The 25,271-nt window shown below is 43.9% G+C and overlaps 1 long non-coding RNA gene across 1 annotated transcript; it reads right to left on the bottom strand.

The window, feature by feature from the left end:
• Window positions 1–15,291: 15,291 nt before the first annotated feature.
• Window positions 15,292–18,490, bottom strand: LOC144094968 (uncharacterized). The gene is made up of 4 exons (XR_013306637.1): window positions 18,383–18,490; window positions 18,073–18,253; window positions 15,638–15,754; window positions 15,292–15,395 (listed from the first exon to the last, which is right to left on the bottom strand). It is a non-coding gene; the product is annotated as an uncharacterized LOC144094968 (long non-coding RNA).
• Window positions 18,491–25,271: the final 6,781 nt, after the last annotated feature.

The following is a 25,271-nucleotide window of genomic DNA, read 5'->3' on the forward strand; positions in this document are numbered from 1 at the left end:
AATCATGTGAAAAATTATGACGCTGCGAGTGTGTGCCACACTATGCCTAACTGTGTGCAGGTGCCATCTGATGAAATACTCGTGTCATCAAGGCCGGCGCAGCGAGATTGATGGATGTTAGTGCACCTGACTCAACATCAGGAGTGCTTGCCGTTTTACACCATTTGGCATGCATTCGCTGGGATCTCTTAATTTTTTTCACGATAGTATGTCCAAACTCACAGCATATCAATCAAGACATTCTACAGTATACCAACCACACCAAATCGAATGGTACATCGACCACACGAGGAAACACCAAACGAAACCACTTCAGAGCCGGTATCAGACAACCGGCTCACAGCACAGAAAACCAGACCAGAACACACTACAGCACACCACGTTACGCCCCATCAGGGCCCGTGTCTGAAAATCCTGGTCTGGTCGGAACACCAGAAATGGACTGGTGTTTTTTTCGACTGGGTATATGGCATTTCTTTCAATTGTGCCTTTGAACTACTGGCAACGTATTGATTCCTTTTAATATAATTTTGATGCATAGTGTTTTGTTCAGCTGTAGTTTAATTTGAGCCCTCTACATCTGGTGGGTCCACTTCAGATTAAGTTGGGACTTCGAAATTGCCTCATGTTGCATTTGGATTTGTAGACCTGAAAGCTTCATTTTGTACAAGTGTATTTGAAAGAGGATTTGCTGTATATAATATCTAGCATACTACAAGAAATTAGCACAAGCATTAGCCTTGCTGTTCATAGTGGCAGATGATGGTTATGCTCTTACATCACTCATTTAGCTCCAGACTACAATTTTGCCATGGTTCAAGGTAGCCTTAAAGTAATGGCTTCACTTTTTCTCCCTTATCTTAATGTTTGGGAAGCGTATGCCATTGAGTCGTGCATAAAAGGAAGTTAATATGATGATGCAAAGATGGGCGTTTAGAAGAAAACAGAGAATTCTGTTATCATTAAGCTGAGTCACACCACTGTGATCTTATGTCTCTTTGAGTCCTCTGTATTATCCTGTTCTTCATCCTTCTGATTTTTTGTTGACTTGCACATGGTTCCCCGAAGAGGGAGCTTTATGAATGGTTCAATGTATGGTTTTCATGGCATCGTTCACTTTGTATTATCTGTATAATCTATTTCAGATCAAAAAGCTAGCACTCATTGGGAGTGAGCCAGCTTATGAGGCTGTAAAACTTATTATGAAGACAAGTGAAGAATCATGTGGCCCTTATGTACACATTGAAGGGGCGGGGCAAAAAAGAAGCATTTAAGAACCTATGGCTGTACAGCGCAAATTTTAGTGGGTACATGTGAATCTTAAGAAGGTTATAAAGACTTTGTGAACACACCATCTAATTGCACAAAAAAGCTACTTTCAATCTACTTGGTGTGGTTTTCAGCACATCCGTTATCAATTACTGAGTAGCCATCCAAATTTAAAGGACTATAGGTACCAAATTTTTGCTTGTGCGTTTTCTTCTTTCAAACCATGCGTTAGACATTCTATACATGTACGATCACTAAATAATTTATTATTTAATTTCTTAGTGGTGGTTCAAAAGTGCAAACACACACGGACCAAGAAACGAGACACACACACCAGCAGTGATCTTACCACTGATGTTTTATTAGGTAGAAGCACATCATATATATACACGCGGAAAAACAGCGCACATGTGCGATGTCAACAAGACTATCAGTGCTAGGAAAAGGTAAAAAACCGATTTAAAAGCATGTGTGTATCTACAAACCGCTAGCCACTATGTAGCATATTCATTTCCCGAAGCGATAATGTAACAGATGGCGTATTCAAGCACCCATTACATTTTCTGACAATATGAAACGCCTCAGCTACTTCTCTAGTGCGCTGGTCAGAATATGCGAACAAGACATCAGTATCGTCAAAAAATGGCGTACATTTGCACGTAAAACAATGCTTAGCTAGGTTAGTTTCTTAAAGAATTAGCGTGTTCCATGAGCCGCACGTTAACGCAGTGGCCAATCTGGCCTATGTAGGTAAGGCCACAGGACAGGGATTTGATACACTACACCAGTCTTACAAGGAACATATTTATTTTCATGATTTATGTTGCAAGCATTTCTTCTGCGCCCTTCATGCTTTCTTTGAACTGCCGCATCCACTCTTTCTAGCTTGTTATGTACAGGGTACAGAACCTTTACCCTATGCTTGCTCCGCACTCTTTTTAATCCGGTGCGACAGCATGTGGACATATGTAATAACCAATACCTTTCTTCTCCCTTCTTCCGAACCCATTTCCAGCCCCGAGGTACTTGCCGACGATTTCAGCTCACGGAGGACTTTGTCTGCACTCGAAACGAGAACTGAGTCCCAGAAACCAGCTTCCCTACATCTGTCTATTTGGGCTAAGACACTGGGCATCATTTTATGACAAGATTTCTTTACTGCCATGCCTAAGCATCCCGTAACGATGCCACTTTTTACAAGCTTTGAATGAAAGGGCCTGTAATTCAAAATGGGCTTTTCACTTCTAGGGGAATACTGCCAAAAGGCATATTTGGGTTCGAAAGAGGATTTTAAATCAAGGCATTGCAAGACTTTTTCTTGAGGGTCTTCATGTGTGACCTTCAGCCCCGACCCATTACGTGCAAAAACATCAAGAACATTTGACACAAATTTGGGATTTACTGACCTAGCCAGCACCAGGTAATCGTCCACATAACAGAATATGCGTATCCAATAACCGGCTAGATCACTCTCAGCTTTCATATCAACCCGGCTTAGATAAATGTTACTGAGAATGGGAGCTACCTTGGCACCTATTCACACACCCGATGTTTGCATATAAGGTCGACCATCCCACTCAACAAGCCTGTTACTCAGGTAGTAAGATAACAGTTTCAGAAAGAAACCTGTTGTGATTCGACACTCATTTTGGAGCACGCATTCATTTCTGTCCTCCGTAATACATTGCTGAACATACTGGATTAGTTTAAAGTGTGGAACAGAATAAAACAAATCAACCACATCTATGCTTAAGCCATCACATAGTGCCAGGCTCTCATTTCGGTGGAAATCAGCTACTGCCTCAGAATTAGGTACGAGAAACGGATCCTTTACGCGAAGTGACGGCAAATGTTTTCAATGATAGGTAGGCACAACCAACTGCCAAGAATTGTGCTCAGAGATGATTGCGCGGAAGGGAACGTTAGGCTTGTGCGTCTTAACACTAAAGAAAATTTTTAGCCCCGATGTTCAGAGAAGGTGATGACTTTACCTTGGAAGTTTTAACTATGAAGGTATAGCAAAGAAAGTGAAGGAAGCTGAACAATAGGCGCTAGAAATTTTCTTTAGTCCTAAGATGCGCAAGGCTAAAGTTCCTTTCCGGGCAAGCGTATCTGAGCACAATTTTTGGCATTCGTTTGTGTCTACCTATCTTCGCAAACTTTTGTCGTCACTTCGCGTAAAGGATCCGTTTCTCGTACCTAATTCTGAGGCAGTAGCGGATTTCCTCCGAAATGAGAGCCGGACACTGTGTGGTGGTTTTAGCGTAGATGTCGTTGATTTGTTTTATTCTCTTCCACACTTTGAACTAATCCAGTAGGTTCAGCATTGTATTACGGATGAGAGCGATGAATGCGTGTTCCTAAATGAGTGTGGAATCACAACAGGATCCTTTCTTTAACGGTTATCTTACTACCTGAGTAACACGTTTGTTGAGTGGGATGGTCGTCTTTATACGCAAAAATCGGGTGTGTGCATAGGTACCAAGGTAGCTCCCATTCTCAGTAACATTTATCTAAGCAGGGTTGATATGAAAGTTGAGACTGATCTAGCCGGCTATTTCATATGCATTTTCTGTTATGTGGATGATTATCTGGTGCTGGCTAGGTCCGTGAATCCCGAATTTTTTGTCAAATGTTCATAGTTTTGCACGTAATTGGTCGGGGCTGAGGCTCACACATGAAGTCCCTCAAGAAAGAGTCTTGCAATTCCTTGATTTAAAATTTTCTTTCGAACCCAACCATGTCTGTTGACAGTATTCTCCTAGAAGTGAAAAGTCCCTTTTAAATTACAGGTTCTGTCAGTCAAAGCTTGCAAAAAGTGGCATCGTTACGGGATGCTTAGGAATGGCAGTAAAGAAATCTTATCATAAAATGATGCCCAGTCTCTTAGCCCAAATAGACAGATGTAGGGAAGCTGGTTTCCGGGACTCAGTTCTCGTTTCGAGTGCAGGCAATGTCCTCCATGAGCTGAACTCGTCTGCAAGTACCTCGGGACTGGAAAAGGGTTCGGAAGAAGGGAGAAGAAAGGTAGTGGTTATACCATATGTCCACACGCTATCGCACCGGATTAAAAAGAGTGGAGAGCAAGCATAGGGTAAAGGTTCTGTACCCTGCACCTAACAAGCTAGAGAGTGGGGGTGGCAGTTCAAAGAAAGCATGAAGGGCGCAGAAGAAATGCTTGCAACATAAATCATGAAAATAGATATGTTCCCTGTAAGACTGCCGTAGCGTATCAAATCCCTCAGTTCTGGGGCCTTACCTACATAGGTCAACTTGGCCGCTGCGGTAACGTGCGGCTCATGAACCACGCTAATTCTTTAGGAAAGAAATTAACCTAGCTAAGCATTGTTTCACGTGCAAATGTATGCCATTTTTTGACGATACTGATGTCTTGTTCGCTCATTCTGACCAGCGCACTAGAGAAGTAGCTGAGGCGTTTCATATTATCAGAAAAAAATGGGTGCGTGAGTATGCCATCTGTTACATTATCGCTTCGACAAATCAATATGCTACTTATTGGGTAGTGGTTCTGCAGATATTCACGTGCTTTTAAAGCAGTTTTTTCTTTGTACAAGCACTAGGAGTCTGGTTGACACTGCGCATGTGCGCTGTTTTTTTGTGTGTGTATATATGACGTGCTCCTTCCTAATAAAAATTCTGTAGTAAGTTCAGCGCTGGTTTGTGTGTCTCGTCTCTTACATGGTCCGTGTGTGTTGGCGCTTTTGAACCACCACTATGCATCAACACCAACTAGCGCAATATGCAGTATTTTTTTGCAATTTAATTTCTTCTTGACGCTGTTTCGGTTTCATCAGTCGAACGATGACTGTGACGTGTAGTTGGTGTTTAATTCACATGAGGCATAAAAAATCGGTTATATTATTGCTGACAGGTCATTTTTTGTCATTCCAGGTCTTGGAAGAGGCTGGAATAAACGTCGAAGTCAATAAAGCTACATATCAGCGATTGTATTAGTTTTTCTAGTTGCATCATGTGACCAAAACATCAACATGACGACAGTCGGCGTTCGGTCGATGAAACCAAAACTGCATGAGAGAAGAAATTCGATTATAAATTATTTAGTGGGGTTTTAGGCAAGTACTACCTGGTAATCTATGTATTTTATTATATAACGCATCATTTGACAGAAGAAAACACGCAATAAATTTAGGTGTCTATATTCCTTTAATGGCTCATGTACCTTTCGGTTATTCTTATTCTGGATATTTATGTTTATTATGGTTACGGATATTAACAGCAAACGAAATTTGCTGATATTTCAAGCATTGCACATTGTAGCATTGCATACGGCTATGAAGCATTTCCTGAGAGATGTGACTGTAATACTTTGGCAAGTTATTTTTATCCACCATACTGAATATCAATTTGATGTGTGTTTATTTGTTCAGTTTTACATCTGCTATGCAGCGCAGAATCCCAATAGCCACCATGGAAGGCAACAACAGAGTGGCGGCGTTCGTGCTGGGGGCGAGAGACTGGGATGGCGGTTGGAAAGTTCGCATGAAGGGGGCGGACCCTTCACCCCAGTGATTGGGGCTTTGTATGCAAGAATGACCAAAATGTCTTGCAAAAACAAATAAATAAATAAGAAGCATTCTTACTTGCATTGTAATTTCAGTAGTAACATGCATACAAAAAGTACTGAAGTGAAGAAAGCCTCTCTGGGTTGGCAAGGTGGGCCTTAAGTCTAGTTGGGTTGGTGGGCCCAAAGGCATACAGCTATTGGTTCTATATGGGTTACCTTTGTTGACTTTCCACAAGTTATCACCTAAGAAGCCCACTGGGACCGGAACGGCTAGACCACAGGGGCCCACTACGGGCTAGCCCACGGGTGCCCAGTACGGGCTAGCCCACGGAGGCCCGGCACGGGCCTGCCCAAGGGGATCCAGCGCGGCGCCTTGTGGGGTTATGCAGTAAGCCAACAGGGCAGCCCTTGAGGGTCCCCCCCGATGCCGAGTTGCAAATCCCGCACATATCCCACGTCGGGCCCCTATGGGCAGCCCGTGCCGGGGCCACAAGCACCCGCAGTTCAGAGCCCCATTTGTACTACTGGTGGTGCTAAAGGCAAAGCAGGGTGGCCTCGTAAATAATAAAATGGCGGCTAGCTAAAAGCTACGTTTTCCGAAAAGGCAATCAGTAAACGTAATCTCCAGAATTATGCTCGTTTAGACCTGCACAGCACATAACTTTATTTTCAACCGCGACCGCAATAAATGCGCTTTGTAAAAGCGTAGCCTTACAAGACAATCTCCAAGCTGTGCAGCTGAATAGGGAGATAAACAAGTTTCCCTGCTTAATCCCGACTGACACAGCGAAAAACCGACCGGACCCCACCCTGTGATCGCGTATGCTATCGAGCGCAAGCTGGCCACGGCCGGACTTGCTCTGATCGGAATAAAGTAACGGCACACTGGCTGGCACAAACAAGGAATTTATTGCTTCAACAACTATAACGCCAGCTAGAAACAAAAATACAACAAGGAATCGAGGTCGTCTGACTCACCAGCAAGGTTACGAGCGAATGTTCGCCCACGCTACGGTAGTGGACATACTCCACGGCCGAACTGAACTAAATGCGGAAAAACTTTATCGCCCCCCCCATTTCTTTGCCCCGCTGGCGAAGAGCAGAGCCTCGCGCCGAACAGTCCGTACGCGCCGAATTCCCGAGCCGAAGAAAGAGTCCTCTCCCTCGCGCGTGCGCCCCGCAATCAGACCGTCCGTGGCAATTCCTGTAGCTGCGAAGCCGGCGCCCTCCCTTGTTAGTTAAGGTAACTAACTAGGCACGCATCGCGGGGACCAAACCGAAGGGTACCAGTCCGCACATACCTTCAACCTTAAATAGACCCACGCGCCTGAAAGTACATGCTATGGATGAGTCTCCTGGTCGTCATGCACTTGAGGCAGGTCTTGCCGCGGAGGTCCCGCCGATAGCGTCGACGCAAGACTTCCGCGCTGTTCCGAAGGCAGCGTGAAGGTCTCCGCTATGGCTACTCGCATTATCCGTGAACTACGTGTCTGCAGGCCCACGAAGATAAGGCCGTTTGGAAACTGCATTCCAGGATTCTGCAGTAGTCTCCGTGGTAACAGCAGCCGGAGGTGACTGCTGACTGTCCTCGCCACAGCTCTCCCGTATGGATGCGCTTAACAGGATACAGGCAGTTTCTTTGACACAAGCGGCAGCGAGACGGTGTGCACAGGAGAGCAAGCCTGGCTGCCTGCACTGGATCTACAAGATTGCCGAAATTGGCTCCGCATGCCTTTAACGTAGGTCACGGGAAGGGAAACGGCGTCCGCAAGGGTCTCGTGGCGCAATGCTTAATTCGCTAGCAAAAAGTGTCGGGTGGCTGTGCAAACGCAAACTTCGAGCGAAAATGTCCTTTCTTGAGTTACGAGACTGCTCAGTTTGATGCGAGGTTACAAAAACGAGTTGGCGGCAAAGCCTGCCCGTCCCAACACCACGGTCTGGTGGTCTTGTCTCTTCCCACATGGTGCAGGCAGCTCCGGAAAGCATTAGGCCTGACTACCATTCTGACAACGACTCCAAACCAAGCGAAGACTCTAAAAGGGTTATATGAGTGCAGCCGCGAGGAGACATGATCTCTGTGGGGTGGTCCTATACTCCGCTCATCGCACGAAGCAGCTTCTGGCGGTCGGCGCCCACTATATGGATGGTGTCCGAGCGCACGGTGTGGCGCTGCAATACCAGCGAGCTTGTAGCAGCACGGATGGCCCCAGGCCACCTGGCTCCCGGAGCCGCGACTCTCATAGTCGTAGTAGGTACAGCAGAGAAAAAAAATATGTGCAAGAAAACTTGAACCACCCACGCGGCTTCCATTCTCATTTGCTTCGGGCTCGGCAACTCCGCGGGCGCTAGACCTCGCGATCCCTTGATGCGGATCAGGAAGATATATTGTGCTGAAGAAACTCCAGAGAATAAAAATATGCTGAGCATGTCGAAAAGTTCGAACATGCTGCAGCGGAATTCACCTCTAAATCAAGAAAGCATGCCGGCGGTCCTAGCAATCAAAATTCGCACTACGCCTAGCACTTGTCAAGTACGGACAAATAGCGTTCCTCTTACCAAATAGACAATCTACCAATGTACCAAGAGCGGGCCCCACGTTGGGCCCCAGATGTACGGTTGAATAGGGAAGGGGGGGGGGGGGGGGAATAAGTGTTCCCCGCTTATTAGCGGCTGACACGATTCAAAACCGCCCAAAGCCCAATCCGTGATCGTGTACGTTACAGAGCGCGCACCGACCACGGCGGGCCTTGCTCTGAGGGGAACAAAAGAACAACACTCTCTTTGACACAAAGAAGGCATTTATTGCTACAACAATCACGCCAGCTAGCAACAAAATACGCTAAGGAATCGAGGTCGTCCGACTCACAGGCAGGATTACGAGCGAATGTCGGCCACGCTAGGGCAGGGGAGATAATCCACAGCCGGACGGGAGAACATTCTTCCCTTACCTCCTCACTTCCTCGCCGCACTGGCGAAGATCAGAACGCCGCGCCGAACACTCCTTACGCGCCGACTTTCCGAGTCCAAGAGAGAGCCGAGCCGTCTCTCCCCGCGCGCGCACAGCAATCACCCCCGTCCTTGGCGCTCGTGCAGCTGCGATGACGGCGCCCTCAATTGTTAGTTAATGTAACTAACTAGGGAAGCATCGCGGGGAAGCGAACCGAAGGGTACCAGAGCCCACACTGTAAAAAAAATGCTCCGCAGTACAGAGAAACCCGTTGGTAATGCGTTGCCGGAGGGTTTTCCGCAACATGAGGTACGGAATAAATGTCAGAAACAGAGACTCCGTATGACAACTGTCACATTCTTGGTAACGGAAAGTTACGCCATGCTATGCACGAGACCGAAATCGTTTTTTCACAACGAATGCTTATGTTTTGTTCTTATTGAAGTTTCCGCAATGTGTATGCATACGTTCTCCGTTCACTCGGAAGTCATTTCATCTAGAACGGAAATTATCTGTATTGTAATTATGTACTTTCTGTAGTACATGAACATGCGTCTTCGTATAGCTTCTGCCCGCAATGTTCACTGCAGATATAGCCGTCCAGGTGCCAAAGAAATAAGTATTATGTACAAGGCTTTCCTTTACGCATATTATGTAGTGCATACGTACAAAGAATGCAGCTTAGAATGAAAGAGTGGTAAGTGTTTGGGTGAGTACAAGTACATACGTTCTATTTTCATGGCAAACTACACAAATTGTACATCTGCACATTGCTGTCGGATCCATCTGAAAAGCATAAAAAAATCCTCATTTAGTGGTCACACAACACCAAATATAAATTTCACAAATACATTTCAACCATCCGCTATTGAACAATCGGCTTTCGTAGAAGCTTTCGAAAGCCATTCACCGAGAACCAACCCGTTATAATTTATTGCCCAAAATTCATTTCTCATAAAGTAAACAGTAAAAACCACAGGTCCAGAAAGAAGCAGACAAAATGCGCTTTCCCATGCGGCACTGTGCGCATGAAAGTCTTTACAGTTGCTTATCGTTTTGTGCAAATAGAAACTAGCTCAGGATGGGGGCCAGATGCAATTCAATGCAGGTGCCTTTCTGTACATAGTACTAAATGCACAACTTAGCGAGCAAGGAACATTGGTAACATCTGAAAAAGGTGGGAGACGCTTGCCGAATTTATCGTCCATCTAATTTGTTATAGGCAAGACAAGACGAAGCGAAAGTCCCGCACTCAGTTTATATCCAGTTCCCGGGCATGCCCGTTGCGGCAGATTATGACGCTTTTTATTGTGACACAAACTTGGAATACGGCCCCAGGAAGCACACTTCTCCAAAACCGCATGTTTTCAATCATAGCTTCCATTATCTCACCATGTGCAAGAAAATGTACTAATATCTGATGTCAGTGAAAATGCAGTCACACGTACCGGAAGCAGCTCACTAAGGCATTCCAATATCTCTGCAGTGTGCCTCACAAGGAACGGATGCTCAAGTTTCAAAAAAGGGCTCTTGGCAGAAATTTAACCAAAGCCCGTTGCCATGTGAACCTTTTCAAAATGATGACCCAGAAAGACGAAGTGTCCTCATGTGTCTGATGCAAAAGAAGGATGAAGGCACGAGTCTTTCTGCTTTTTGAACAGCTGTGATAAGTTTTTTACTGGTACTGCTTGGTGCAGCTTCAGTCTCCTTCTTGACATTTTGTGAAATATTTATATATCTGCGAAAGATCTCGCTAGCAAACATTTTGGCACTAATGGAGAAGCAAAACGACCCATGTCCTAGGCCTTTTTTTGTGACACTAAAGGAAGGCTTGCCTTTTAGAGTCATTGATTACAAAGAGGTCCATGTGGCAACAAACTTTGAGAGAATTCCTTTAGGGGCTCTTTGTTCTCATGAGGTGCCCTGTAGATATATCACAACACCTCAGTGAGCTGTTACCAGCCCTGTTAGTTCACTGTCACTTGACAACAAGGGTATGTACTTTTCCTCGCCACATGCAGCAATGATGTATATGTCAAGAGAAAGAATAAAAGATTTATAAGTGCAATTCCAGATTGCTTGCGGAGGAAAGCACAAGAGTGGCCATGCTCAGCTGTTACCTTTGCTTCTTGCTCGAGTTCTACAGTGAGTACTACGTAATGACAGGTGTCTGCATCAACTCATATTTAACACCCGTCCTGTGCGACCTCCATCTTGCACTACATGACAGGCAACTTTATAACTCCCTTCATGTAAAGAGTGTCATCAGGGTCGGTGTGTTCTGTCAGTTTCCTGGTCCTGTGGTTTGTGCTGTGTTTTCTACTCTTAAATTATTTACTGCCTTCATTGTCCACTCCATGAAGCCTGAATGTGCTACACTCGGCTGCTCCACGCGTCATGGAGCAGCCCAGTGGCCATTTTTTTCATACGTCGGAGGCACTCAGCTCGAAAGCCATGCTTACTATATTTGGCAGACAAGGGTACATGTGAGACACATCATTAATAACTAATTCTCACAGTGGTATCTGGTGCAAGAATATCTAAATACTACTCAATTTTTGCTCAAGTTTTCAGATACACTCTTAGATTAAAAACATAATTTGGCTACATTAGCAGAAGCACAGCACCAAGGTACTCACCAGTTACCTGAAGCACTCTACGCAAGTTCTCGTGCCATCATGAATACAGCACACTGTCCACGTCTTCATAATGCCATGTCACTGCAGCACTTCAGTAGCAAAATTTTCCTTTAAAAAAAGTAGTTTTGTTTATGTTAGACTGGTCATATTTAATTTTACTATATACTATGTACTTCTCATTGTACTGCCCCAGACTAAAAAATACCAATGATCACGCTTTGAATTATGTCATATGTGATCACCAAATTATGTGATCACCATTATGTGATTACCAATATGTTCTTAGAAATTCTGATTGAAATAAATCTGACAAAATATTATTTCAGAAAATGTGGCACAAGGAAGAAGGACGCTAGCTAGATAACCTGGACGAATGTTTTCAGTTGCATGCAGCCAGCGGCATCATTGCACACAAAATGTACAATAAAGTGGCTTTTACCTTTCCGAATAGAATTTAATGCTGCAAACATTTAAGTAAAAAAATTTCAACCTTCAATTCCGCATAAAGGAAAGAAAATTCCTCTCGTTTTTTCACAAGCCTCTGCAAGTACACAATTCAGTGAATCAACTCTACAAGTACTTGAATCTATCAGCACGAGACAGGGACGAGAAAAGAAACAAAACAGGCACTGACTCGCAACTGAAGTTTATTGAAGTGAACAGAGAGCATACAGAAAAGCCACACGCCACAAACTACACAATTTCACATAAGCTACATCACAACATAAGTAAAAGATTGCCCTTAACATTCCTCTCATCTAGACAGTCCAACCCGCTGCATGTTAACGCTATGGGCAGCACACTCACACATTCGTCACCGAGTCATAAGATGTGTCTAGCCTCGATAATTTTCTGGTTAATCTGCTGTGAACGTAGTGCCAAAATGCGTGTTGCCGAAAGGAATGGCTAGCAGCCTTCACATCCCTTGTAAAATGCAGATAAGTTACAACCCCTACCAATATCCAAATACCTCTCATGCTCCTGTAGTCTTACATTGATACACATTCCAGTTTCACCAATATAAACCCAACTACATGATAATGGTATGCAATGCATGCAATGGTTGCAAGGCACATATATGTTGCCACATTGCACTCGACACATGTGCTTTTCCGTAACGAAATTCACAAAATTTTTAACAATTTTACAGATTGTAGACAACTTATTAGGGGCCGAACACACCATTTTTGCGTCATACCTTCTGGCCACAGTTTTCAAATTTTGCAAGAATTTATGTATGCACAGTAACACAGTCAGTCTTTTGGCATCTCACTGGCTGCCCTCAGCCTGATCATGCCAGTCCCTGCGAAGGGGTTTCAGCTTTTAACATGCTAAAGGGAAGAATGGCACAGCATCAAGTAACGAGGAAAGCAGGACAGCACACCCACGCACATGTGCCAACCCTGGAGCAGATACAAAATCCAAGAGCGCGTGCTTGACATTCAGCGTTGACAGTCAAGGAAACGAGGAAACACGGATTTGAACGCTAAAGATTGAACGAGCCCGATCCTTGGCTGCCAACGCTGAATGTCAAGTACACGCTCTTAGATTCTGCATCCACTCCAAGGATGGCACTTGTGCGTAGGTGTGCTCTCCTGTTGTCCTCGTTACTTGATGCTGCGCCATTCTTATCTTTAGCATGTCAGACCAACTTGCCCAATCTTATATGCTCAGCTTTAACAATTTATCGCACGCTTCTGCAATAGCATTGTTGGGAAATCATGCTTTCATTAGCCTTAAAATCTTCTCTTGGAAACCAGTTGTCACGCTGTAAAAGCATGGCTTCACCAATACCGAGCCTAGACTTGACGACGCAATGCTATCTTTCACTAGCTTAGAATCGTTCGACCAACAGTCAAGTAGCTGCTTAACACTCCTGGGTGAATATCGCTAGCACACATGGCGTGTGCAGAACATCAAGGTAAGGTTCAGAAACCGCAGCTCTTTTTGTTGGGACATTTTCTCCAAGGTAAACTTAAGACAAAGGCCTTGCTCCTTAAACAAGTTCACAATATGTACAGGTCCCACACTATCACAACCTTTGTAAAAGACCAGAAAATCATAGACGTTGCGAAAGATTTCCCCCAGCCCATGCAATTTCTTGGTAATCATTCCTTCCACCCTGCTTAAGAGAATATTGCTTAGCACGGGGGCAACCTTCGAATCAATACATTTAGCAGACTTTTGAACATATGCCGCACTGCCATACTCCACAAACATGCTCTTCACTTCAAATAAAAGGAGGCAAGTGCCAAAAAAGACTTATGTTACACACCCGTTCCTAAACACGAGCTCATCGCTGTGCTCCGATATACACATTCATAAGCTTTTCACAAGATCTTCATACGGGATAGAATAAAATAGTTCTACATCGACACTAATCACAAGACAATCCGCTGGATTGTCATTCTTAAGATACTCAACCACACTGCGAATTGAGTACAAGAAATGGATCTTCAAGATGCGAAGTAGACGGATGCTTTTGCAAATAACCAGAGATAATTTTGCATGAATCCTTTTCTGAAATTTATCTGAAGAGCATGTTATTGAATAGCATTTATTTGAAGAGCATGTTTGTAGAGTAGCGCAGTGCGGTATGTGTTCTAAAGTCTCGAATATGTAGTGGTTCAAAGGTTGACCTTGTGCTAAGCAATATTTTCTTGAGTAGGGTGGATAGAATAATTGTCCAGAATGTGCATGGGCTGGGGGAAAAATCTTTTGCTATGTCGATGATTTTCTGGTCTTTTATAAAGGTTGTCATAGTTCGGGACCTGTACATCTTCTCAAGTTGTTTAAGGAGAAAGGCCTTTATCTCAGGTTTACCTTGGAGCAAATGTCCCAAGAAAAAGAGCTGTGGGTTCTGGACCTTACCTTGATGTTCAGCACACTTCATGTGTGCTGGCGAGTGTTAAGCTGCTACCTGGCTACATGTCGACCATTCCAAGCTAGTGAAAGATAGCATTGCACTTTCTAGCGCGGGCTCAGAATTGATGAAATTATGCTTTCACAGCATGACGACTAGTTTCCAAGAGCATATTTTAAGGTTAACGAACGCAGGATTTCCAAACCTTGCTACTGCAAGAGCATATGATAAATTGTTAAAGAAGCTGAGACAGTTTTGTGGTGACCGGCACAATCAGGCTGGGGCCAGCCAGCGAGATGCCAAAAGACCAGTTGTGTTACCGTATGTACATAAATTGTCGCACAATTTGAAAAATGTGGCCAGAAGGTATGATGTAAAAGTGGCTTTCTCGGCCCCTAATACATTGTCTAAAGCATATAAAATTTTAAGAATAATTCTGTGATTGTGGCACAAGAAAAGTACACGTGTAGAGTGAAATGTATTGTGGTATCAAATATTATTATCTTGTAGTCTAGTTTACGTAGGTGAAACTGGAAGGTGTATGAATGTAAGACTACAGGAACACAAGAGGGTAGGGGATTGGCTAGGTGGTTGGGGTAACTCTGTTGTACACTGCACGGAATGTGAAGTCTGCTACCCTTTCCTTTTGGCAACACGCATTTTGGCAGTAAATTCAGAGAGATTAAATGGGAGATTATCGAGGCTAGACACATCTTATGACTCCGTGAAGAATGTGTGTTTTGCTATCGTGTTAACACATAATGAGCTAGACTACCTCGATCAGGGAAATGTTGAGGGCGATTTTTGACTCATGTTGTCCTGTATGCTTATCTGTAACTACATGGTTTATGGTATTGCTTGGCTTTTTATATATTCCCTGTTCACGCCAATAAACTTTAGTCGCGAGTCAACACCTGTCTTGTCTCCTTTCTCATCCCTGTCTTTCGCGCTGGTGGATTCACCGCAATGGCTCACCTCTGCAGAAATCCAAGGCATGACATTTTCCTCTTCACACTCGCGGTTCAGCGCATAATACGGCAAAGGCTTTTCAATTCCAAGGAAAGTTCATGGCTCCATTGAACACTGCCTCCTGCTTACAAGACACAGAGCAGCAATCATTGTAGATTCTACCTGTGACACAAAGAGCAAAGTTTTAGTATGAGTGGACTAAACTAGGAAAGCAGCACAATATATCTATAGCCAAATAACTGAACTGAATGTAATAGAGGGTAGTGTAATATTGAACACACTGATATATTGCAAGTGAGATATATGCATAATATATTGTAATATCCAACACTGCTACCATTGCCTTAGCCAACTACTTCATAAATAACAATAACTGCAGTATCACAAAAATACTGATAACGCACTATTAGTGTTAATAGTAGCAGTGCAGGTTCCATGAACAAAAAAGGGCCCAGTGCTGACTGTCGTTCCCACAGCAGCCTTGTGACCAATGGCCGGTGTAAAGGAAAGAGGAGGAATGACTGAAAAGAGAAAGAGCCAGGGGGAAGGAAAATAGGTATAGAAGGGCTTAGGATATCATAGGCAAATAAGTTTTTTAGACAGTGAGCACATAATAAACATTACCACACAAGTAAAGACATACAAGACCAAACATATATATCATTGTGCAGAGTGGCAAACTTGACGCCATTTAGCCCAAAATATGTTTTCAATAAAGTGATTATAATTATTATTAGAACAACTGACCGAGTGAAACCATAACAGGGATGAACAAGGAAGTTGTTAATATTCTGGCAGAAATTAAAAGAAAATGGATCTGGCCAGGGCACACAATGCAGAGAATGAATCACCAATGCTATCTTAGGGCAACAGAATAAAGTTGATGGATTTTAATGGCACAAGGGCATCTGTGGCCAAAGAGTGCCTTAGCACAAGTTAATTTCGTCTACTCAAGGTGAAATCAGAGACCCATTTCCCAAGCATTTCATTCCAGATAAGCTGAGCACCACGCCAGGAAACAGCTTGTGCATTGTATCGCAACAAAATGAATTTCATCCTAAGGAAAATATAGCAGGAGATAGCTGATTATAAGCTCACAAGATAAGATTAGGTGATTTCTGATAGTGTGGCATGTAGCTGGTGCAAGACACAGATAATTAAACTGGAAAAGGATATTGTCCTGAGGTGAGTGTAAACTAAGCAATGAGGATAATGAAATTCGCTACACTAGAGCTGTTAAGAGTCAGCTCAAGTTCCATGCTTCAAGATGATGCAAATTTGCTCAGTGAAAAAAAATCATAAGTTCACCCAAGAATTGGTATCTTGGCGGTATCAGGCTGCAGGTGCAGATGAATTAATCCTGCCTCAGAGAAGAGCTACATAAAGCACAAAACATTTTAGGCCAGTGCTACACTGACAGCTGTTAATAACTATTTTAAAACTGTTTTTCAATGCACAAACAATAATACCGAGTTTGTGCTGGTCATGTGATTATGTTACTGAGGCTCTCCTAAAAATTCTAGCCAGAGCTAAAATACAAGCTGTCTCAACTAAGTTTTTATATGAACAATGAGAACATAAACACATGCAGATTATTGAAGTAGAAGTTTTATTCTTCATGACGTGCCCTACAAATTTTAAATTATACTGAAAAGTAATAGAGTGGAGTGCTTGTGCCAAAAATACTAAACCTCAACAACAAAGAGAACACAAGATAAAGGCAACAACATATTGCCCAAAATTTAAATGTTTGACCGAACAAATATGAAAAGTAAACCTCTCCACAACTGGAACAAAACAGCGTGATACCGAGCACACATTTGAAAATTGTTTCATCCAAATCCCCAGTCTGATGCTCCAGCACTCTTCAGCCAGCATGTCATGAAATGTACCATAGTTCTGGTAGCTGTAAAGAGTATACAGCTGATCCGGCATTTTGATATGTGAACAGAAACCCTCAATGACCACCAGGCTGAATACTTTCAAGAGGCTGTTCTAGTAACAAGACTGCAGTGAAACACTTAGCAAGTTATGCTGGCGTAATAATGCTAACCGTTAATCTGAGAGTTCGCTACCACGCAACTCTGTAGTAACTCCTAAAGTGTTGCAATCGAATGGAAAAAAGGACTGCCTATTATATAAACAAAAGTCAAGAGGCTGCAATGCAAGGCCACGACAGAAGCGCTGCAATACAGCAATAGCGATACAATGTACACTTTAAGCAACACAATGAAACATAATCTTTTATCCTTAATTATCAAAATTTCAATATTTGTTTTCCTTGCTCTCTTGCAAAATTAAGTTTAGATCGTGAAAGCGCTCAAAAAGACAAGGATACAGAAAGAATTTTCCACACAGTGCGCTTACTTCCAGTGTCTTTTTGAGCACATCCACTATCTAAACATGGTAACCCAACTAGTCTAAACGCTGTCGTTATTCCAAAATTAAGCCTTTCACAAAGTGGGAGCCCCTTTCGCCATACAAGGTACACCATAAATAATCCAACACTTTTTTCATTATATGTTTTCTCTGAGAATAAACACTGTTTGAAGATTTTGCAATAGTACTTGTCTTTTCGATTCTACGAATGTATCATGCAAGTGTTCAATGAAATGACCATCTGCCTATCTTGATAATTGCTCAAAATCAGGGTATAATGAACCATGAAGGGCAGGCTCTGCTTGATTTTTATGTTTTCCTAACGAAGCATGTACGTGCAACCCTTCTGCTGGCTTGTATGCAGCAGGTTTGTCTAGCTAGGCGAACTGTGGTTTTGCTATAAAGATGAAATGGTACTTTGGAAGTGAATGGTTTTCTAAAATGCATTTAACATACATACCGGGGCTTTAACAGCACCTGGTGTAAGCAACATCAGTGGGGGGACCGCAGGAGTGGCCTAGTGGTCCGAGCATCTGCCTCGCAAGCAGGAGGTGCGGAGTTCGATCCCCAGTGCCACCGAGTAACCAGCGGTGATACAATGGGTCGTTTCAATGGCCAGTTTAAAACTTGAAATAACCATGCTGCAATATATACAAAAAATGATTTGTGTGCTCTCTCTTACATGACATAGTTAATCATATCATAGTGTTGGTAGTACACAAAATGGATGTGTGGAACATATACATGCACTGTTTTTGTTCACATCTTACCTGCTATGTGCTGTTATGGCATGTTATGTGCTGGGAAAGCAACAGAAGTGAGCAATGTTGTGTTGCAGCCTTTCTTCTGGTGGAATATGAATCATGTGAGGTGCAGCTGAAAGAAATTGTTTCATACATAAGTATATTTCATGTAACACAACAAAAAGTGCACAGCCCTATCATGAGTTGTGGTTCAAACTAACAGCGAGCTTTTTACTACTCTAACATATGATGCAAGTCAGTGATGCTGGAGGCACAAAACTAAATACTGTGAGGTAACAAGAGCTAATATGGACAATCATGCCTTTAAGAGATATTGTCAATATATATTTTCCTGAATGAACTAAAGTTATCCTTAGAAGCATTCAGAGGAAGATAATTTTGCTAAATGCCTTTTGCCAGAATAGGCCTTTTATGAACCAGTTGCAAATGAAAAGAATAACTTTAAGACCATGCTATGCATGCTCTAACGCCAAAGTAGTTGCATACAAGCAATATACTATGCCCCTAGTTTTATGGTGGGCCTGTACTGCACAATTTTTATGCAAGGTAGTGGAATGTATGTGCCATGAAACAGACCTCTGCTTGCTGAAACTGGCAAATAAGTACTGGGTTTTTAAGGCAGGAAAGAAGTTACATAGTTCCTGCTGCAGGTTTTGAACTTCAGGTTAGTTATTCGAAAAATATCACTCCCTGAACTACAATGATTGAAGTTTTTAGCAAATAACATTTCCATTGTAACAGTGGAAACGCTCTTTTATTTGAGGAACGACTATTCAAAAGCCTGCGTTTCATGATGGCTGTCAAGTAGCCCTGATAAAGAGAAACCAGTAACGACACACAACCAAGCCCCCATAGCACATTTTCAACTCTACCCTCATGATATAGCTTTAAAGTAATTGTTAAGCAATACAAATACAAATCCCTTGATTTCCTTCATGATTTATCACTGGTGTATACATACAAAGATAACCGTACAAGATGTGGAGTGCATGGTACAGAGAGAGTAGGCAGATGGTTTCTTGACACTCAAAAAGTGAACAAGGGAAGGAAAAATCTCAGGGTGCTTGCCGTTTCGACAAGACAACTTGTTTTCGTCTGGGGTCAACATATACAGAGGAAATTTAGAATCAATTACAGGGTTGTCCACTCTTAGTGCGAACACGCGAGCACATGGCTGTGCTCTTTGGGCCACTGTGTCTGACATTGCCACACATCGAAGTGTAACATGACACGAAGCACCACATCCAGGTGCATCTCCTCTTGCGACATTTTGCAGCGATGAGTGGCTGCGCCGCACACAGTGGACCTCTAAAGAGTGCGGCCATGCGCTCACATATTTGCACTAAATGTGGCCAGCTCTGTACATTCCGGAATTGGCATAATTATTTGAAAAGGCCTTGCACATGGTCAGAGGTGTCCCAACCCATAATTTCCCCCTCCTTTCCTGCTTTCCTGCTTACGCCCTGCACCTCCTGACATCACTTCTCGGAACCTTGGCTGCCATACTCCTCCCCGTCCCCATTCTTTTTGCCTTTTCTCCGAACCTGCCCTCATTTTCTCTTTTTCCTTCAAATTATTTTGCCCCCCCTGGTATTTTATTCTGCCATGCTGCTTAATTCCTTTATCCTAGTTTTTCAGGAAAACGCAGCCAGCCATACCAAGCCAACTGTTGCGGCTGGACATAAAGCCATTCAAGCCCACTAACCACACTTTATAAACCGAGATTCGTTTCTACTGAATTGGGCTTTTTTGTTTTCACAGTTTTGCAGGTCAACCGGTTAATCTTCTATAGCAGCTATCATGCCTGGTCAAGGTTCACGCTCCCCATCGTAACGCCCTTCCCATATCGCACCCTCGTCCCTCACAACAGGCCTTTCGCCTCGAAGTGAAAACCTTATTTAAACCCCACCAATGATGAACACTTTGCCAGACAAAGACAAGTCCTCTTGTCGAAACGTCGGCAAGCACCCTGAGGCTTTTCCCTTCCTTATTCAGATTGTGAGATACCAGGGACAGGTGTTCAAGCAGCCATACCACACTAATACCCCTGTCACACGAGCACCGCAAAGGCCTTTGAGAATGACAATACCAGTTGTTGGGCGAGTTGATGCTGACGATGATCCATAACAGCGCGACAGACGGGACCAAGAAGAGGAGACACAACACACAGCGCTGACTCACAACTAAAACGTTTATTGGCTGCCAGCCAGTATAAATACTGGCCTGGTGGCCGGGAAAAGAATACAAGCACGCTTGACTTGCGTGATATCAAACATCGCCAGTTCATCAGGCACGTGTCAACAACAAGAGTCATCAGTGCAAAATATCACCCCTACAGCAGGCACGAGTTTTCATTCACAATCAAGGTAGCGGGTTTCCTTACCCGACAAGGCTACAGAGGGAGTGCTGATACACTGATCTGAAGTCCTAGCTATCAGGTGGGCTTCCATTATTTCCCTAGTTAGCGAGTCGCGGTTCTTACCTAATACAGAGCATTCCTTGTAAAGGGGAAAACAAGTTTTTGAGTCGTCGTTGTCTTCCTCGTCATCGTCATCTTCGTTGTCTTTGTAGTTTCTGCAATGTTTTGCTACGTGGCCTGTGATAGCGACACGAGAGACATTATATTGGTGCTCCTTTATTCTTTCGTTAACACATCGGCCAGTTTGGCCGATGTAACATTTGCCACATGACAGAGGTAGAGAGTAGATGACCCCTCCCCGGCAAGGCACGAATTGTTTCGCGTGCCTTATCAAGCAGCTGCGTGGTTCCCTTCCTACTGAATTTACTTTTTTGACCAGGCTAGACAGTCGCTAAGGCGCCGAGAAGACAACTTCGACACCAGCATGTTTCCCAATTCTTTTCAAGTTATGCGAGACTTGGTGCAGATACGGTACTACGGCAAACTTTCTTTTCTTTTCCTCCTGTCTCGCTCACCTATCTTATCCAGTCCGACCTTTTCCTTCAGTTTTTCCGCAACAGAACCCAAAACGTCTGCATGGTAGCCAGCCTTTGACAGGCGGTTAAGTTGGTTGCAGAAGCTGCGCTCCAACCTGTGCGCACACAAGGTTTCATTACAGCGTTGTAAAGCACAGAAAAAGCGAACGCTCTCTTCACCAGCTTTGAATGAGCTGATGCAAAAGGCATGATTGGCTTTGCACCACGGGGCTCAAAAGCCCAACAAACATGAGATGGAGTGAAATGAAGCGAAAGATCTAAAAACCTAATAAAATCACTCGATGGTACTTCGTGTGTTAAAATCAATGGCTTAAGGCATTCTGAGAATACCGATAACACGTCATGCAATTGCTGCTCGAAATCGAGGTTGTCACAGTCTAAAAACACGAAATAGTAGTCCACAAATCTAAAATACGACAAACACTGGACCTGTCAAAACGCTCTTTCAACATTCTGTCGCGTGCAGCTAGAAACACATCGCTGAGAAAGGGTGCTAAACACGAACCAATACAAATTCCCTCTTTTTGAATAAAACCTCGCCTTCCCATTCGGCAAACGTCGAGACAAGATATGAGTGAAAGCAATTCGAGGAAGCCGCCAGTGGAGATTCCGCACACATTCGAAACGCTATAGCACCATGTTGGTCAATGAGGTCACTTACAGGTGACAGAATTTCTGCTTGAGGCAAGGTGTAATAAAGATCCTTTACATCGACTGAAAAACCACGGAGCTTCTTATTGTAGTTGCATTTCAAGAGTTCAGTCATATCGTCCGAGCGATTTATTCTAAAAGGATCATCAATCGACAAAACATTGTTTCTGCTGCAGGAATTTCGCTACATGATGCTGCCATGTTCCAATTTCGGAGAACTATTACGTGGAAAGGCCATTCAGCTTATGGGTTTTCGCTGTGAAGAACACTTCCAACAAGGATTTAGAGCTGCTGTTGATCTTACTTGACAGCGCATTTAATTTCAATTTATTGACGAGTTTTTTTGCCCTGCTCTTGACTTTGGCAATTGACACATCATTGCGCTTTTCAAACACAGCAAGAACAGCTTCAGAAGCTTTTGACACATACACATCCCTGTCCAGAACGACAAAACCTCCGTCCTTGTCAGCAAGTAGGAGAGAGAGTGAATTATCTTTCAGCCAGCTAATGGTCTTCTGTAGAGGTAGCTTCTTCCCCGACGACCTGTACCTTGTTAGCACGTCTACACCTTCCGATATGCATCGGTCCACCTTCCGATATGCATCGACAAAACATTGTTTCTGCTGCAGGAATTTCGCTACATGATGCTGCCATGTTCCAATTTCGGAGAACTATTACGTGGAAAGGCCATTCAGGCTTATGGGTTTTCGCTGTGAAGAACACTTCCAACAAGGATTTAGAGCTGCTGTTGATCTTACTTGACAGCGCATTTAATTTCAATTTATTGACGAGTTTTTTTGCCCTGCTCTTGACTTTGGCAATTGACACATCATTGCGCTTTTCAAACACAGCAAGAACAGCTTCAGAAGCTTTTGACACATACACATCCCTGTCCAGAACGACAAAACCTCCGTCCTTGTCAGCAAGTAGGAGAGAGAGTGAATTATCTTTCAGCCAGCTAATGGTCTTCTGTAGAGGTAGCTTCTTCCCCGACGACCTGTACCTTGTTAGCACGTCTACACCTTCCGATATGCATCGGTCCACCTCAGTTTTGTCGGCCTGCTTAGCCACTTGCCTCACCATGGCCAGAAGTTCAGGTCTCGATCTCTTTGGCTCCACTGCAAACTTGGGCCCCAGGCTCAAGACTTTCCTGACGTATCCAGGAAATGGGACGCTCTCAGTGGTGTAGAACTGATGTGCAGTTGTTGCACTCTTCTTCGGCAGCAGCGCACGAAGACCGGGAAGCGTTTGCTGCCAAAGGTAATCTGTGGTGCGGTCGATACACCGTGATAGCTGATGCCATTGATTGCTTGAGGGGACCGGTCCCACAGAAAGCTGCATCCGAAGCTTGAGCTGCTCCCTGTACATTCTCACCCTTTGCTGCCATTCCGCTCTGAGCAACTTGCACAGTCTTCTTCTATGGCTGGCAGACGGCTGGACACCACCCAACAGAGCCAAGACTCCGGGCGGGAGGACTTTCTTGCGGATGCAAAAACCGAGCGTTCTTGCCGTGCACGACGCAGCCGCGATGACAGACACAAACTGAAGAGGTTCAGTGTCACAAACAAAAGAGCCCTCAAGCAATCAATGGCATCAGCTATCACGGTGTATCGACCGCACCACAGATTTCCTTTGGCAGCAAACGCTTCCCGGTCTTCGTGCGCTGCTGCCGAAGACGAGTGCAACAACTGCACATCAGATCTACACCACTGAGAGCGTCCCATTTCCTGGATACGTCAGGAAAGTCCTGATCCTGGGGCCCAAGTTTGCAGTGGAGCCAAAGAGATCGAAACCTGAACTTCTGGCCATGGTGAGGCAAGTGGCTAAGCAGGCCGACAAAACTGAGGTGGACCGATGCATATCGGAAGGTGTAGACGTGCTAACAAGGTACAGGTCGTCGGGGAAGAAGCTACCTCTACAGAAGACCATTAGCTGGCTGAAAGATAATTCACTCTCTCTCCTACTTGCTGACAAGGACGGAGGTTTTGTCGTTCTGGACAGGGATGTGTATGTGTCAAAAGCTTCAGAAGCAGTTCTTGCTGTGTTTGAAAAGCGCAATGATGTGTCAATTGCCAAGATCAAGAGCAGGGCAAAAAAACTCGTCAATAATTTGAAAATAAATGCGCTGTCAAGTAAGATCAACAGCAGCTCTAAATCCTTGTTGGAAGTGTTCTTCACAGCGAAAACTCATAAGCCCGAATGGCCGTTCCGCGTAATAGTCTCCGAAATTGGAACATGGCAGCAGCATGTAGCGAAATTCCTGCAGCAGAAACTGAATGTTTTGTCGATTGATGATCCTTTTAGACTAAATCGCTCGGACGATATGATTGAATTCTTGAAATGCAACTACAATGAGAAGCTCCGTGGATTTTCAGTCGATGTAAAGGATCTTTATTACACCTTGCCTCAAGCAGAAATTCTGTCATCTGTAAGTGACCTCATTGACCAACATGGTGCTATAGCGTTTCGAAATGAGTGCGGAATCTCCACTGGCGGTTTCCTCGAATTGCTTTCACTCTATATTGTCTCGACGTTTGCCGAATGGGAAGGCGAGGTTTTTATTCAAAAAGAGGGAATTTGTATTGGTTCGTGTTTAGCACCCTTTCTCAGCGATGTGTTTCTAGCTGCACGCGACAGAATGTAGAAAGAGCGTTTTGACAGGTCCAGTGTTTTTCGTATTTTTAGATTTGTGGACGACTACTTCGTGTTTTTAGACTGTGACAACCTCGATTTCGAGCAGCAATTGCATGACGTGTTATCGGTATTCTCAGAATGCCTTAATCCATTGATTTAACACACGAAGTACCATCGAATGATTTTATTATGTTTTTAGATTTTTCGCTTCATTTCACTCCATCTCATGTTTGTTGGGCTTTTGAGCCCCGTGGTGCAAAGCCAATCTTGCCTTTTTCATCAGCTCATTCAAAGCTGGTGAAGAGAGCGATCGCGTTTTCTGTGCTTTACAACGCTGTAATGAAATCTTGTGCGCACAGGTTGGAGCGCAGCTTCTGCAACCAACTTAACCGCCTGTCAAAGGCTGGCTACCATGCAGACGTTTTGGGTTCTGTTGCGGAAAAACTGAAGCAAGAGGTCGGACTGGATAAGATAGGTGAAGCGAGACAGGAGGAAAAGAAAAGAAAGTTTGCCGTAGTACCGTATCTGCACCAAATCTCGCATAACTTGAAAAGAATTTGGAAACATGCTGGTGTCGAAGTTGTCTTCTCGGCACCTAAGCGACTGTCTAGCCTGGTCAAAAAAGTAAATTCAGTAGGAAGGGAACCACGCAGCT

This window comes from Amblyomma americanum, chromosome 6 (assembly GCF_052857255.1).
Source record: "Amblyomma americanum isolate KBUSLIRL-KWMA chromosome 6, ASM5285725v1, whole genome shotgun sequence".
In the NCBI taxonomy this organism is placed as follows: Eukaryota; Metazoa; Arthropoda; class Arachnida; order Ixodida; family Ixodidae; genus Amblyomma; species Amblyomma americanum.